Source organism: Coffea arabica, chromosome 5c (assembly GCF_036785885.1).
Source record: "Coffea arabica cultivar ET-39 chromosome 5c, Coffea Arabica ET-39 HiFi, whole genome shotgun sequence".
Lineage (NCBI taxonomy): Eukaryota > Viridiplantae > Streptophyta > Magnoliopsida > Gentianales > Rubiaceae > Coffea > Coffea arabica.
Genome location: NC_092319.1, coordinates 41,534,288 through 41,550,473, shown reverse-complemented (window position 1 = coordinate 41,550,473; position 16,186 = coordinate 41,534,288). Strand labels below are relative to the sequence as shown.

The following is a 16,186-nucleotide window of genomic DNA, read 5'->3' as shown; positions in this document are numbered from 1 at the left end:
ATTTTTGGTGAAATGGACAATAATTCTTATTACTTGGAAGGATATTTATGAAATTGCGCATTTCTTGAAAAGGTCAATGAAGCAGTTCTGCCACTCCGTGAGATGCTGATGCAATTAATTTAGTTAAGGAATAATAACAGAACCCGTAATTTAACAAAGAAGTGGATTTTCTATTCAAATTCATTGCAAAAAAGGGCCTGAAATTTTAAATTTACAATTTTGTAGCTAGGAAATTACCAAAATTTCCAGTTTTACATCACCCCATGTATCTAAAAATTACAAACTGGCTAGTAGTTTTAGTGGTGGGGCTCAATCAATTTGGTCCCCAGCAGCTCAGGTACATGACTTTCCTGAATGACTCTTCAGACCTCCTTAGCTTTTCTTGATCTTTAGCTTTACTGCTTGATGAAGCCAGTGCAGGAAAGTGCTGCTTGGTCTGAGACAAAGACCTGAGGTTGTTCTTGGCAAGCTGGTGCATTGATCTCATTGTGTGGTTCCACCTACTCAATCCCTGATCTTTCATTGCCTGCACTGCTCCTACACTTACTGCTGCTATCCATTCCCTGCTTGTTGAACTCATCTTCAGCAAGAATGTAGCAGAACTGAAAGATGTTTTCAGTTTCTTAAGAGTACTAGAGATGTTTTCAGATTGATTTTTCAGCAGTGCTTGATGCAGAAGATGTTGTGATGTTAAGTCATATTTATATTCTGTCATCTCTAGAGTTTCTGTGTGTTTGTGTAAATGCATTGTTGCAAACCAAAAACCAGGGATTTTTTTATGGTGGGCTGTGGCATTTTCCACTGGCTTTGGAGGGTGTGGTAAGCCACATGTAAAGTGGGCTATTTTTGAATTATTTATTTCCCTATTTTACCAAACAATGCAAAGAAAAGAAGATATTGTAATATTTTTTTTGGTGATCCAATGCTATCTTCTTCTTCACTTAGCATTGAGAGGGTAATAAATTATTAGAATACTGATTATTCGCACCCGTGTCACGTGTGTAGAAGACTTATTTCATTTTAATGCAACTTCATTTTTATGTTTATTTTATTCATACTTGGTTAGCAAAGTATATATCCAGTGTACGTTTATGATTTTCTCTGGGACGAGAATTCTATTCTATTTGCAGTCAGGAGGGAGAAGTCTAAGGTGGACATCTATGCTACAATTAGGAAATTGGACTTCTACGATTGTTAATCAATAGCACCATGCTATTGCTAGCCCATATTGGTTTAATTAGAATTTGGATGTGGGATTAATTTTGCAACACAAATTTCAATCAACACTAAAATTTTTTATGATTTTGCGTGTTACTAACTTAGTATCTATATTTAATATGATAGTGCCTGTATTTATTGTGATAGTGTTTATATTGTACAGTGCAATTGACATTCGTGAGTGCAGAAACTCCGAATCCACAGAATATTGGGAGGAGGGGGGGGGGGGGGAAGGGAAAAATCTAAAATGGAGAAAGAACGCTCAACAACAGAGGAGCTAGTGTGTGGTTATGTTGGGTCAATTTTAAGAGAATTGCCACCATAGACTTCCATGTACAAGAAATAGTCTTGAGTGCTTCTTTAAGTATGTTATAATACCTAACAAACAAAAAAAAAACATATTAGTTATAGTTGACAATGACAATAAGCACATGGTTTTGTAACTTGTTAGTTGTCATAGGTACCCAAACACTGAGATAGGGGTTGTCTTTTGGAGCTTAATTCTTTCAACAACATTGCAATTCTTTCAAAAATAATAAAAAAAAGAACTTCGGAAAAATTCATTTGCTTCTATACCTCTCACTTTGGAGTAGGGGTTCGCTTTTGGAGCTTAATTATATTTTTGAGAAAATTTTGGTGAAAAGGACTATATTTGTTATTATTTTATGGACATGTATAAAATAAGCATTTCTTGAAAAGGAAAATAAATGAATTTTGGAATATGGCTGCCTCGACTGGTCCACTTTGTCTCCCACTCTGCGTTCCGCAAGATTCCAATGGCTAATGCAATATATTTAGTTGAGAAAAATTAACAGAGATTATATTTGAAAAAAGACATGAATTTTCTATTCCAATTCCTTTGGCATAACAGGCCTTAAATATTAGAATTTACAATTCTTTAAGCCAGAATATTACCAAAATCTTCAACTTTACATCACCTCCTATATCTAACAACTACAAACTAGTTCTACTTTTGGAGGGCTCAATCAATTTGGTCCCCAGCAGCTCAAGTACATGACCTTCCTCAATGAATCTTCAGCCTCCTTTAGTTTTTCTTGATCTTCAGCTTTATTCCTTGATGAGACAAATGCAGAAGAAGAAAGCTGCTTGGACTGAGACAAGGACCTGAGGTTGTTCTTGGCATGCTGGTGGATTGACCTTATGGTGTGATTCCACCTGAACAATCCCTGATATCTCATTGCCTGGACTGCTCCCACACCCAGTGCTGCTATCCAAGCCCTGCTTGTTGAACTCATTTTCTTGTTTATCTAATAGCAAAGTGCTGAACTTCAGAGGATACTTTTGAGATTTTTGCTGAAAATACAATATAAGACAAGTTCTCTTCAAGAAGTGAGACTTCTGAGAAGACAAGTTCAAATATGGTTCTGAAGATGTTGGAATGCTGTAATGCTGAGTCATGTATTTATATAAATTCTTTCATGTGAAGATTGAAGAGCATGGGCTGATGGATAATGTTTTAGCAACTAGCGAAAACCTGGGGCTGAGAGGGCTGTGTCTTAAACTTCTATAGACTATTTTGCCCTGTATTTGAACATTAGTTCATGAAAGGCCATATTAACCATGATAAGACAGTGAAGATAAGGTTTTGGTATGGCTTCTCATAGTCATAGATCCATTGTACCCAGACAAGGGGATGCAATAATCCTGCAAATGGTGAAGAACCTGTTGGCTATTTGTCTTGTTTGGATAGGGTCCAAATATGGGACCAATTGGACCAAAAAAGAAAAAAAAAACTAACAGGGAGAAAGTATATTTATATATTTTGTATGCCTACACATGATTTTAATGAACTAATTGTGTAGACTTTCAACTTAAATGCATTCAATCATGTGTTATAGTTTGTACATAGATGATTAGACGAATCCGAGCATATATCAACACTTTTTTTCCCCCTTTCTTTTTTCTTTGCCGGATACAATAGATTATAATCTATACCTACTTGGCTACTTTGATTCTATACTAGAGAGAGAGAGGTGACTCAAAGGATCATGGGAGAACCCAAGAGGAGTAAACCACCACTGATCTAAACGGATAGATACACACCCGCTGGCAAAATTTTTTCAAAAAATCTTAGATCTAGAATGTAGGCCAAGACATTTGATCTCTTGACCTACACCCAAATAGAGACTTAGGGCTTTTTTTTTCCCTTTCAAATGTTTGAATATTTCTTTGCCCAGTTCTTCATGACAATCTTTTGTACCTTATACTACTAGTCTGGTCATATAATTTCATCCAGATTAATGTCAAATTGAATTTCTGCACCCATACGAGTGAAATGAAGCAAGATTGCTTTAGTCAATTAATATAGAGCACTAGAGTTATTAAACTCCACAACCATTTTGACAGTTTAAAATATTGTTCAATACAAAATATGCCCAATTGCTCGATACTTGGTTACACTGCTTGAAAATTGAGAGCATAATTTTCTTGATTTTCATGACGTCCAAGCAGACAAGTGCACTGCCCTCAAAGCAAGGGATTTTTCATAGAGTTCTCCGATGGACTTTCTCGTTGAGAACAGGAAAAAGAGTGCACAAAATCAATAGCAGTCTGCTAGAAGACTGTTGTCCAGTGAAGGTCATGGTCCTCCGTAGAACTTCCCTGCCCCCTTAGATCGGCAAAAAACTAGCAGTAAAAGTTGTGAAAAAAAACTCGAGCTGGAGTAAATCAGCAAAACTAAGTTGGTAATTGGGACCCCAACAGCTCAAGTATAAGACTTTCCTGAGTGATTCCTCCGACAGCTTCGCAGTCTCAGTGGCACTATTCTACAACACCTAGAAACCAATGACAAAGATCTCAAGGATTTTTTTTTTTCTGGGGGTACAAAGACAAAGATATCAATTTATTCTTTGCATGCTGATCGATGAAAAGATCTCAATGTGTAGCTCAATTTGCAAGGTCATGATCTCTAATCAAGGTAAGAAGCATACGTCCGAGGAAATGTGGACTTGCATGGGGCATAAAATCACACACTGTCATGGCCAGTGATAATTCCACGGCGCCAATATTAGTTTCACAGCAAATTATTTGTGAAACTAGTTTCTTTCTTGTGTATTTGCACAGGTCATTTTGCATTCAACAACACAATTAAATATTGCAACACAAATTTTAAAAATTTAAATAGTTATTTATATAGATAAACTACTATTTTGATTAGCTATTCAAAAGTAGTTTGAGAATGGAAAAGATGATATACTATACCTAAAACTTAAAATGAGCCAAATTTTGAAAAGGATACATAATATAAATACTAAACAAAATGAGAATTAGGTGGGAGCATTAAATGAAATTATGTAAATATTTAATATAAAGTTAAGATAATTAACCAAATTAACGATGGCCAAGGAGGCCTTGATCTAATGGCTAAGATTGAGAATCTAGGATTTAGAGGTTTTGAATTTTAATCCTCCTTCCACCTCCGGACTTCTAATATTCCACCATCCCCTGCTAGAAAAAAAAAAAAAATTAACGGTCAAGTAGAACGTAACAAAAATTCAATCTAAATTTAATTTCGAGACCAATACATACTCTATTAGACCCAGGTATGTGCCGAAGCAAGAACAATATCTTCTTTAAGAAGGGAATAAGTGTCATAAGGCATTCAGTAATGAAATGTCCAAATTTTAATAAAAAAAAGAAGAAGCAGGCAAACATTTATTATAAATAAAGAGGAAATGAATTATCCAAATTTTAGTAATAACAACTTTTAACATATAATCAAGCCAAATTATCAGCATATAAAGCATGATTAGAAAGAAGCATATATATATATATATATATATATATAAAGAAATATAAGTTGATTGTTAAAAATATTTAGTAAGACATAATTAATAAGAATGTATATAATGCGGAAACTAATAAGTTGACTGAAAGTTGCTATAAATAGGAAAGTGAAAAAGGAAGGAAATTAACCGTTTCCAAAAAACACAAAAACAATAAAAAATAAAACACACAAACATTAAATATGTACACATGGCGAAAAGATAAATTGTTCTCTTAGCATTAGGTTAGAGTAATCAATTCAGTAACCTACCAAAACTAGAATTGAACATTATATATATATATATATATATATATATATGATAACACATTTTCTCTTTCCAAAACATTTCAATATTTGACTAGTGAAGGGCATAACTATTTTGAGCTGAAATTTTAAGCAGAAAAGAACAAAATAGAAGGTCCAAAGACTCCCATGTCTTGCGCAGCTGGTTTTGTAAATTGTCCCTGAGGTAGCACTCGGTTTACAGCAAATCTAGTACGCAGTTTCATATTATAGTGTTGATTATGTAGGAAAGCGGGGGCAGGAACAAGCGTACCTATCAAATGTTTGGTGCAATTGCTTCAGTGGAAAGTGTTGATTTTTGAGTGTTTTTTATGGTTAGAATTAATTATACACACTTATGAGTGTGTGTGTAGGTTATTCTCATCTTCAAAATATGAAGATGTGATCAAATCATGGCCCTCGACTATGACTCCTCATTTAACTTTTTGGTTAATGTTAAAGTAGTTCAACGTGTAAAGAAGAATTTTATCACCTTTGGAATATATGATAAAGTAAAAGAGTAACTATCACATTAATTATTATCAAGAATATTCGCCAAGTACATATTAACCCTAGAACAAATTCAAGCACAACTAATTCTAAGATCAAATTGGATCTTAGTAGAACCAATTTCGTTTAGGTTGTTCGTACAATTTGATCAAAATTAGTTCAATCTTTTCATGAACAGACTCAAGTGAAAAGCATATGTGACCATAGCCCCGTGGTTTTCAAATAAACCATTCGTAAGCCAACAAAAACCATATGCTTCAAACCAATGCTCATTCCACTTTAAGCCGATTGGTTTAGTGCCAAGACAAATGCCTCCCACTAATTCAGTCATTAAATCCTCCTTGTCTTTCGACCAATCCGTTGTCATAAAACTCGGATCAAAAAGAATGTCTCACTCTCTCCGCAAGTCCTTCATGCGAGAAAATTAAAGAAGAACAATAGAGTCAGTATATAAAGATACCTTTGCTATGAGCTTGAGGTATATGAGTAGGATTTGTCTTGCAACACTAAAAGGGATGAAAGAGCATAACTCCAGAGCCATGATGATGGCCGGAGCCAAGGCTTCTCCGGTGGAGTTGAGGTCGGAGTCCGGCAACATCACAAAACAGAGAAGATGGACTCAGGCAGGTGATAGAGAGCCTCTAAAGAAAATTGATGGTTTGATCAATGATCAGCAGCGACGAAAGCTTAGAGAAGCACAGAAGGCTGAGAATGTCATGCACCTCATCTTCTGGGGTCCCAAGTAGCTCACAAGTATACAGATTACTGCAAAAATCTATGAATTTTGCATATAGGTTTAATTTACCCTTTTTTTTTTCTTTTGCACTTTTGGTAATTATGCTTCTATGTAAGATGGAGATTGGAAATTGCTTAGATCACTTGAAAAGAGTTTAGTTGTAGATAAACTAGAAGAATAGTTAAGGTAAATAGTGGGGAAAGTGCTTGATTTTCCCTTTGTTCAACTTACTGTTATCTTCATGGTGGAAAATATTATCACTAGTTTTTCAATTGTACTTTCTTGTGTCAATATGAATTTTTGTGGTGTCACTTTAATTTCTGTTAATGATTTTCTCTCTATGGTAGATTCAGACCTCTTGGTTTAATCAAACTGTAAGCATGATCCTGAAATGGGATTTCAAGAATTATCTTTTTCATGAGCTGCATAATTTGATTTAAGTACTCTTAGTGATGGAAAATTTCAATATGAAATTCTTCAATTTTTCAAAATTTGTTTAAGTGAAGTATTACACTATTATTCTCTTCTTCTCAGAATCTTCCCCGCTGTCAGGAATCCTGTGCCTAGCAACTGGGAGTGGGAAGAGATAGGAGAGTTTAAAAAAAAAAAAAAAAAAAAACTCTCTTCTTCTTGTTCCTAAAAAAAAAAAATTTTAAAGCAAGTAATTCAGAAAAAGTGTACAGGATAGTAAAGTCCATCATCGAATTTCTCAAGCCCATTCCCCAAATAGTGCAGCGGGCTTAATGTGTGAATAAACACAAAGAATTGTCCAAACATAGACTTGGGCAAGTGTTATGGAATTTCAATCTGGCCAATGATTCACTATGGTTTAGCAAGATTGGGCTTTAATAAAGGTGCAGTTTATCCATGGGTAAGTAGCCCAAAACGGGACTTCACATCCTATTGAATTCAAAGCATGTACTCCATGCATTAGAACTTGTACGCTGTAATAAACATGCACAACTTTCCAATATTTTGATTTGTTCTCACTAGTTTTCCAATAATTAGAACCCTCTTTCAAGTTTTAAGAAAGATTTTCCATATCCCTATTTGCACTATTGTATAAGGTTTTCATTTCGGTATTCCTGAAGCTTTCCAAACACACAAATAAATAGGACAATTACTCTACATATTAGTTTGTTTCCTCAACAAGAAAACTAGTAAGTCGGTTGCAACCCTACTAATGTACTCTAGAAACCAAAAAAATAAGGGGAAAAAAAAAAAGAAATTGGAGGAACAAAAGACGTAGAATGGCACAATCTGACATGTAGAGCTGCGTGGTCAACTGATCAATCCCATGACAGAAATGAGCTTAAGGCATATGAGTAGAGTTTGCTTTCGAGCAATACAAGGGCTGAAAGAGCAGAATCGTAAAGGGCCATCAATTAAGCCTTCAAATAGTTCAAGGCAACTTTCTGATGCTACTGACAACTCAATTTACGTGACAAGAACTTCTGCTTCTTCTGGGATGGAGTCAGTGCAGAAGGGTCATCAGAAAAAGATGAGGGAAGCAGAGAAGGCTGAGAATGTTATGCACCTCATTTGTTGGGGTCCTAATTAGCCATATAAAGCTTCTATTTTGGATGGTGAGTACTAAGTATTTGAACTTTTCTCTTTTTTTTTTCTTTTTATTGTTTAATGTTTACATTTCACTTTGGTTAAGGTTTTCTTTTTTATTAGCAAATGTCCAAAATTTGATGATGATATAGGCAAAAATTTGTCAAGAACATGTCGAGCAATCCAATTTCTATAGATGGTATCGGATGCCAAATTTGTGAAGTTTCTATTAATTGCTTTTACTTCTGTAGACCTTACATTATCCTTGCTGAAATTGCGTGTTTCTTGATTCTTTTTCCCCCCTTCTTGGAATGAATCATCATTATCAACTTGTTGAGATTAAGGTTGTACATCCTGATTCCTGAGGATTGATATCTCAAACTCTCTTCAGTAATTGTGTCATACCTAGTAACCAGTACAGTGGTAAACAGATTAGTTTGTCCTCTCAACTTTTCAGATGAAGTGCTCATTGTCACTCATTTTCATTGACTAAACTCCTTAATTCTGCTTCTCTTCTTCGTTGGATAACTTCCAATAAATTGGAATATGGATTAAATAATAATATCATGCTTCATTCTTTCATCGATTTTGCATAGGATTTTGAGGAGCACAAAATCTAACTCAGTGGTCTGTGAAGTATGAAACCACCATGTGATTTAGGACAACTTTCATGGACTCAGCAACTACAACTGAATATTGAAGAGGAGAGTTGGGCTATGGTCCTCTTTATGTATGCAGTTCAGATTTACGGATGTTTTTACTTGGAAAAAGTCTCTGTTGATCTGAAGAGAAAGTTGTATACGATGATTAACTTCATCTTTATGACCTCTTGCTATTTCATTTTCACATCTGAACTGAAGTTCCATGTTGGCTATGGATTAAGTCAAAGGTTCACTAACCAAATCTTGCTCAAAGTTGATCACTACTTTTGTTTCTTTACTCTTATTCCTGTGTTAGATTGAAGATCAGTCTCAAAAATTCTGCCTCATAACTTAACTTGGTAAAAACTAAATTTTTGCCATAAATTAAGGAAGATTTACATATGCATATTAGTTGCTTCATACACCTTATGCAGAGTTGCAACAGCTCATAACAAGCACTCAGATCAGAACATGATTTAGTTAGGACCCCAACAACTGAGATACATTACAGTTCGCAGTGATGCCTCAGCCTTCTTGAGCTTGTTTATATCACCATCTTCAGCAGCCTTCATATGGAATCTTGGTTCCCTAGCCACTACTGATCTCCCTTCATGTTCAGAAGGTTGATCACTGTAGAGACCATTAGCTACTGCTCTGATATTTGGATCACAATTTGGGAACTTGCCTTTGATCTCCTTTGTCTCCTGGACATTAGTTAGAAGCTGGACTCTAATGTTCCTGAACATTGGGGAGGTGGAAGCAGGGGGGAGTGATACAAAGAAATGTAAAGACAACTGATATTTGGTTTCAATGTGAATGAATTGGTAATGGCATCAAATTTATAGCAGAGAAAAAAGCATCAATTAAGACATTATCATTTTACTCTTGCCACATTTTGCACTTTAATCGGACAGGTAACTAAACATGGTTCCTTAGTTTTTGCTTGATAGCTAGTCTTCTGCCGAAGACTTTTTTAAGGGATTCATATAATATAGTTAAACTGTTGGCATCTTTATTCAAAGTGAAGGTTTCTTGTTACTAATGTAGGGTCTCATGCTAATTAAAAGTATTAATCAAAAATTATCATGGACTGATTAAACAGAGTTCGCACGTTCGTTCCATAGGCATTGGAGCAGCTGGCATAAGACCATGTGCCCATTAATTCAGAATTAGCTTATTCTGTAATAGCTTAATAGTCCTCTTTCACTATATCTGTGGATAAGATCGAACAGATAAATGTGGCAGATTTTGGAAAGGTAGCTTTACAAGTTGCAGTAGTTTGCATTTGTACTAAATGGAGATAAGTAGAAGGGGAGGAGGTGTCACGAGGAATACTTCAAAGCCTAGTCCTGTTCTTATCCTTTCCAACTATGTTCACATGATTGCCATAATTAAAAATGATTGACTAAAGTACGGGAGCATTTAATCCTATCCACATCACTCTAAACTTTGATTGAACGTTAGCCTCAAGGAGACTGGATCAAGCACTTCGGATATTAGTAGCTGCATAGTTTTCCAAAATTGGGCTCGAGAGAAAATCATATCAACTTACATACTCTTGCTTCTTGTTATAAGAGAATGTTGAATCATTGAGCAGCTAGTTGGCCAATGTGTTTTCCCAAATGTGATGATTTGGATAATTGTGTGTAAACAAGGATTTGCAAACTACGAGCTAGCTCCCTAGGTCAAAGCCGGTTGTTGATCGATGTCGAATCAAGTTTGAGCCGTCTCAACAAAATGTTGAGTTGAGTTTGAGTATAAATATATTCGATTCATATACTTGTCAAATCAGTTGAATCATTTATACCTTTAATAAATTTTTTATTAATAGTAAAATTACATAAGCATCCCCCTGTGTCTCGATTATTTATTAGAGTAATATGTTTATGTGATTTACTTTTAAAAAATTATATTTTTTAAAATTTTATTTGAGATTGACTACATTTGAACTCGAGTTTAATTATATTCAAATTGATTTTCGAGCTTGAATTTTATGTTGAGAGCTCGATCTAGTACAGATTCGAGTTCGAACCTAGTAAAAGGTGTCAAGCTCTACTTGATTCTACTCGGCTGGCTCGCAGAATGTAGTTATAAAGCCGCTTTCATTGCCAAACCCGTAGCCAGATTTGCCAACTTAAACACCCAAATAGGGGTATAGAGAACCAACTCACAATGTAATTACTTTGTCTAAGGGTGTGTTTGGTTGGAAGTAAAATGTTTTTCTTGGGAAAATATTTTCTGTGGAAGTAATTTTCCATGAAAATCATTTCCTTTTCATCATTTTTAAGTGTTTGGTTAACTTATTGAAAATATTTTCTTACTTTATTTTTCTGGTGTTCGTTTAACTTTTGAAATTTTTTCACTTTTAACTCTATCTTTACTTTCTACACATTATAACTACATACTTTTTCCCATGCAAAATAAGAAAATTTATCTCATTGTTTAACTTTAAAAAATCTTGGAGAAATGTATATATAAATAAAAAATATCTCCTTAAACAATAAACAAATTGCTGGCCATTTAGTGTCAAATATCAATCACATGCAATGCTTATTGTGACATATATCTTGTACTCTCACTGCTGAAAGTTTCTCTAGGAAAGAATGTCCCTATTATACATAATTAATTACTAGCATAGGATGAGCAGGATGAGGTTTTTTTTCTTTTATTTTGAATATACTAGGGGGAGGGTTGGGTTGGGTTGGGTGGTACGGGGGAGGGAGTGTAAGGAAGAGGTTTTGGGTTCGAATCCTCCTGTTTACACTAAAAAAAAAAAAGAACATACTATAAGATGTTTTCAGTAAGTTTGGAACATACTACAGGCGGGATGCATGCATTTCGGAAAATAACTTCAGTAAGTTTGGAAGGGAAGTTGTTTTCCATAAGATGAGTGAAAATATTTTACATAGGAAAATGTTTTCAGTAACTTTTGTGCAACCAAACATGAGAAATTAGGAAAATATTTTCCTGGAAAATATTTTCACCCGAAACAAACGGACCCTAAATCTGCTACGATTTAGTTCGTTTGTAGAAAAGATTCTTAAGGGGCCAGGCTGTTTTAATACTGTAAACGAGACTGTTTTTCAATATAATCGTATCCGAGATGACTGGCTTACTATCAAGCTCAATTTTGGGGCAGGTGGATAGCTTTTGCAAAACACAATTCTAAACAGAGCTGTAGCATGGTAGTTTTGTCCAAGAATTAGACGAGGGACATTTGCTAACTGTATAAATAATTAGTTTTATTGACAAATTAACACTAATTGTTTCGTACCGCCAAAAAAAAAAAGGAAGTTAGGTACTGGTATTGGAGATTTTCACAAATATATGGCAACGAAGATACCTGATAAGTTAACCACCAGTCTTTGGGCTGATGGCCACCACCTAGCCAATAAGGCTCCAAAATGTCACATTTAAGTGGCTTGTTTCAAAAAAATCCTGGCAAGTGTGCTGTGCACCCGTCTGATCCGGTGGTGGTTCAGTTCCCTCCGGATTACCCCTGACCCTCCTTAGGTCTGTACCCTCCCCCTTAGTGTAGGATAGATTAGGTACAGCTGTCGTCTAAGGAAAAAAAAAAAGATACCTGATAAGTTGCAAAGCTCTGTTAAGCTCTAACAGATTGACCTTCATTTTCTATATACTATCTTCTATAGTGTGTGTACTCATTCCTTCATCAAAGACAACTCTCATGTATGTTATTTGCAGCACTTAATCTTCAATTACTCTTTGATGTACTGAAAAATTATAAAACTCATGAAAATTGAGTTATATTTGTATTTATAAATCAGATTAATCTTTCTTTTATTGATAGTGTATGCATTAATGAGTTTGAATGCTTAGAGTTCACACTCAAATTAAAATTTTATATCATGCATTTAGATTTAGACCTGTTTGATAACTCAATTCAGCATTTAAACTTAATAGATTCAGATCTTAATATTTTTAGACCCGTTTGGTAATAAAAAATTGAACATCTGAATTAATTAAGTGACACTGAGTTTTCTAGACAAAACTTACTTCCAAAATTAAGTGATAACTCAAAAATTGAGCATCTAAATTAATTAAGTGAAACTGAATTTTCTAGAGAAAACTTACTTCCAAAATTAAGCGATAAACTATTCACTTATCATTAAATGTGATATACACTCAAATGTATTAGATTTAATACTTAATAATTCAATAACTTAATGGATTTAGTTTTCAGATTTCATATTTCAATTTTCAGATTTCAGTTTTATCAAATGTACTCTGTCAATATGTGAAAGTAAATAAAGATTAGTCCTTCTAAATTATGCGCACTGTCAATATGTGAAAGTATATAAAGATTAGTCCTTATAAATTACAGATAATGAATTTAACAGTCCACGATTGATTTTCGGTCATGGTAGTACAAAAATACTTTGATAGACTCAGATACTAGCAATATGTAAATCATCTTATAAGAATTTGAACAAGATTACCAATAGCATAATGTGATGTAACTTAATTTTGACTGTAACTCTGTTAGAGTAATAGAGTTTTAATGTATTATTCCCTTAGTCCCACATATTTAGTCATGTTTGGAGATATATGCTTTTTATGCACAATACATTTCACCAAAAAAATTTTCCTTTTATTTCACTTTTGTCCTTAATCATGTGCTGGTCAAAGTAAGAAGTAAAAAGTAATCACATCACATTTGTCTTTATACATCATTAATGAAGAGTGTAAGGGAAATTTCAGAATATAAAGTAGTTAGAAATGTCTAACATGACAAATATTTTGAAATAATCAAAAAAGAAAGGTAGAACACTTTCAATGGGACGGAGAAAGTAACACGTAATTTAACCTTCATTAAAACAAAAAAGCCAAAAAGGAAAATGCTTCAATAAACTTTCTTTTCACATGAGTTAGACTCAACTGGGGTTGACAGGCAACCAACACAAAACAGAACCATCAAATTGACCAGAAGAAAGGAAAGTAATACCCTACCCCAAAGAGGCAAGAAATCAATAATACAGGGTAAAAAACTAAGAAGTCTTAAAAAAAGGACAAATTATCCATTTGACCCTTGAACTTTTAGTTTATGTAAAATTAAACCCCTTAACTATTTGTAGTCAACTTTTAACCCTCAAACTTGATAAATTGGGCACCGTGGCCCTTTTAGCCAGTTTATCCGGTTTTGCAATCGGAAAGCCAAATCACACGAATGGTAGTATGCTTTCAAGAAGGACATTTTTGTCCGCATCTTCTAAGCAAAAAAGGAACAAAAATTTCTCCTTCTACCCTACGATCTTTTATCTTCATCCATAAACCCTAGTCTTTTATCGCTTTTTACATCTTCCCAAAATTGTTTTTTCTTCTCTCTCTCTCCTCCTCTGTCTCTCTGAATAGTCTGAATCGACAAGAGCATGCCTGAGCCACACTTGAACGGAGCCTATTATGGCCTATCCATTCCACTACCAAAGCATTACCACCGCCCGGGACGCTGTGGCGGCGGCAACAGTTGCAACCCCTTCAGCTGTTGCTGTGGCTACCTCTGTAACTGCATCCTCGGTTGCATCTTCCAAATCCTCTGCACCATCGTCGTCGTGCTGGGCATAATCGTCCTAGTCCTGTGGTTGATCTTCTACACCAACAAGGTAAAGGCCTTCTTTGGCAGACAAGTTTTTTACCAAGTTTGTCTACTGCAAGTTTTTTAAAAACTTTAGGGCCTGTTTGGAAGGTGAGTTTTTTGGGTGTTTGTATAAAACTTTACTGTAGATCACTGTAGAAGTTGTAGAAAAACTTTTGTAAGACAAAATTTTTTTTTTTCATTCTTTTTCTTTTTTCTTTTTTTCTCTCTTTCTTTTTCTTTTCCTTCCTCCCTTCCCGCTTCTTCTCCCTCCCCTATTCCCTCTCCCGGAGACTTCCATGGCAGCAGCCTTCTTTATGTTTTTTTTTTTTTTGGCTTTTTTTCTCTTCCATGGCAGCCACCCCTCCCTCTCCCTCTCCCGCCATCGCTCTTCTCCTTCTCCCCTTCCCCTTCCTTCCCCCGCCACCTCTTTTTTTTTTTTTGTTTTTTTTCTCTTCCCCTCTCCCTCCCCCGCCACCCTTTAGAATTGGGAGTACAGTATCAAACAAGTTTCTTTAGTTCCTTTCTGCATCTTTTGGGATCTTTAGAAATGGATCAAATCCAACACAAGTTCATACAAGTTGACGATGGTCTAAAGCTTCACGTAGCTGAGATTGGAAGTGGGCCATTAGTTGTTTTGTTCTTTCACGGATTCCCTGAGATATGCTACTCTTGGCGCCACAAAATGATTGCTGTGGCCAAGGCTGGTTACAGAGCCATTGCACCTGATTACAGAGCTTATGGATTATCCGAACCTCCGCCAGAACCCCATCCCCCTTCCCTCGCCCGCTTCTGCAAAAGAAGACCGGCAGCTGAGTTTTGCAGCAACCGAAACAATTTTTTTTTTCCAATTTTCCCTCTCTTTCTCCTCCTCTTCTCTGGCCGGCGACGGAGGTGGTGGTGGGTTGGGATGGGGGAGGAAGAAGAAGAAAAGGGGAAGGGGATTTTTTTTGTGTATTATTTTGAAGTGTGTAGGTTAAAAATTTTGATAAGTTTTTTGGGATTTCTGTAGCAAAAGTTGTTAAAAAACTAGTATTATACAAACTTGCTAAAAACTTGAGGTTCCAAACAGGCCCTACAGTAATCTCAAAAAACTTTTCAAAATTTTTAAACTATACACTTCAAAATATTAAAAAAAAACACATTTCAAAAATTTTTTAAAAAACCTCTACAGTAAATTACAATAAAATTTTAGACAAACACTCAAAAACTCACTTACCAAATAGGGCCAAAGTTCTACGCCACCGACGCCGAGTTGACTCAGTTCGACCTGTCCAACACCAATAACCCACTACTACGACCTGGCCCTCAACATGACCGTCCGGAACCCCAATAAGAGAATCGGGATTTACTACGATAGGATCGAGGCCAGTGCATTCTACCAAGGCCAGAGGCTTAAGAACGTGGAACTGGATCCCTTCTACCAGCCTAACAAGAACACTAGCTCCTTGCGCGCCGTGTTTCAGGCGTAGCAATTGATGCTGATAGGAAGCGACGTGGCTTCCAACTACAAGGACGATAAGAATTCCGGCAGCAATTGTTCCTTTTTTACTTAGAATATGCGGACAAAAATGCTCTTCTTGAAAGCATACTGCCATTCGTGTGATTTGACTTTCCAATTGCAAAATCGGATAAACTGGCCAAAAGGGTCACGGGTGCCCAATTTATCAAGTTTGAGGGCTAAAAATTGATTACAAATAGTTAAGAGGCTTAATTTTATCTAAACTAAAAGTTCAAGGGTTAAATGGATAATTTGTCCTAAAAAAATTGTGGCCTAAAAAATAGCAAAAAGAATAAAGAATGAAAGAAAAATCTGAACCAGAGGTCAGCCTCACCATGCAGTCCACGTGTCGTATTTTCAC

At 35.4% G+C, this 16,186-nt stretch overlaps 1 long non-coding RNA gene and 1 pseudogene across 1 annotated transcript; both read left to right on the top strand.

Annotated features, from left to right (window-relative positions):
• Positions 1-5,467: 5,467 nt before the first annotated feature.
• Positions 5,468-9,569, top strand: LOC140007755 (uncharacterized). Its single transcript, XR_011815147.1, has 2 exons — positions 5,468-8,119; positions 8,687-9,569. It is a non-coding gene; the product is annotated as an uncharacterized lncRNA (long non-coding RNA).
• A 4,380-nt stretch (positions 9,570-13,949) lies between these two features.
• LOC140007359 (NDR1/HIN1-like protein 10) lies at positions 13,950-15,796 on the top strand (annotated as a pseudogene).
• The last annotated feature ends 390 nt before the right edge of the window (positions 15,797-16,186 follow it).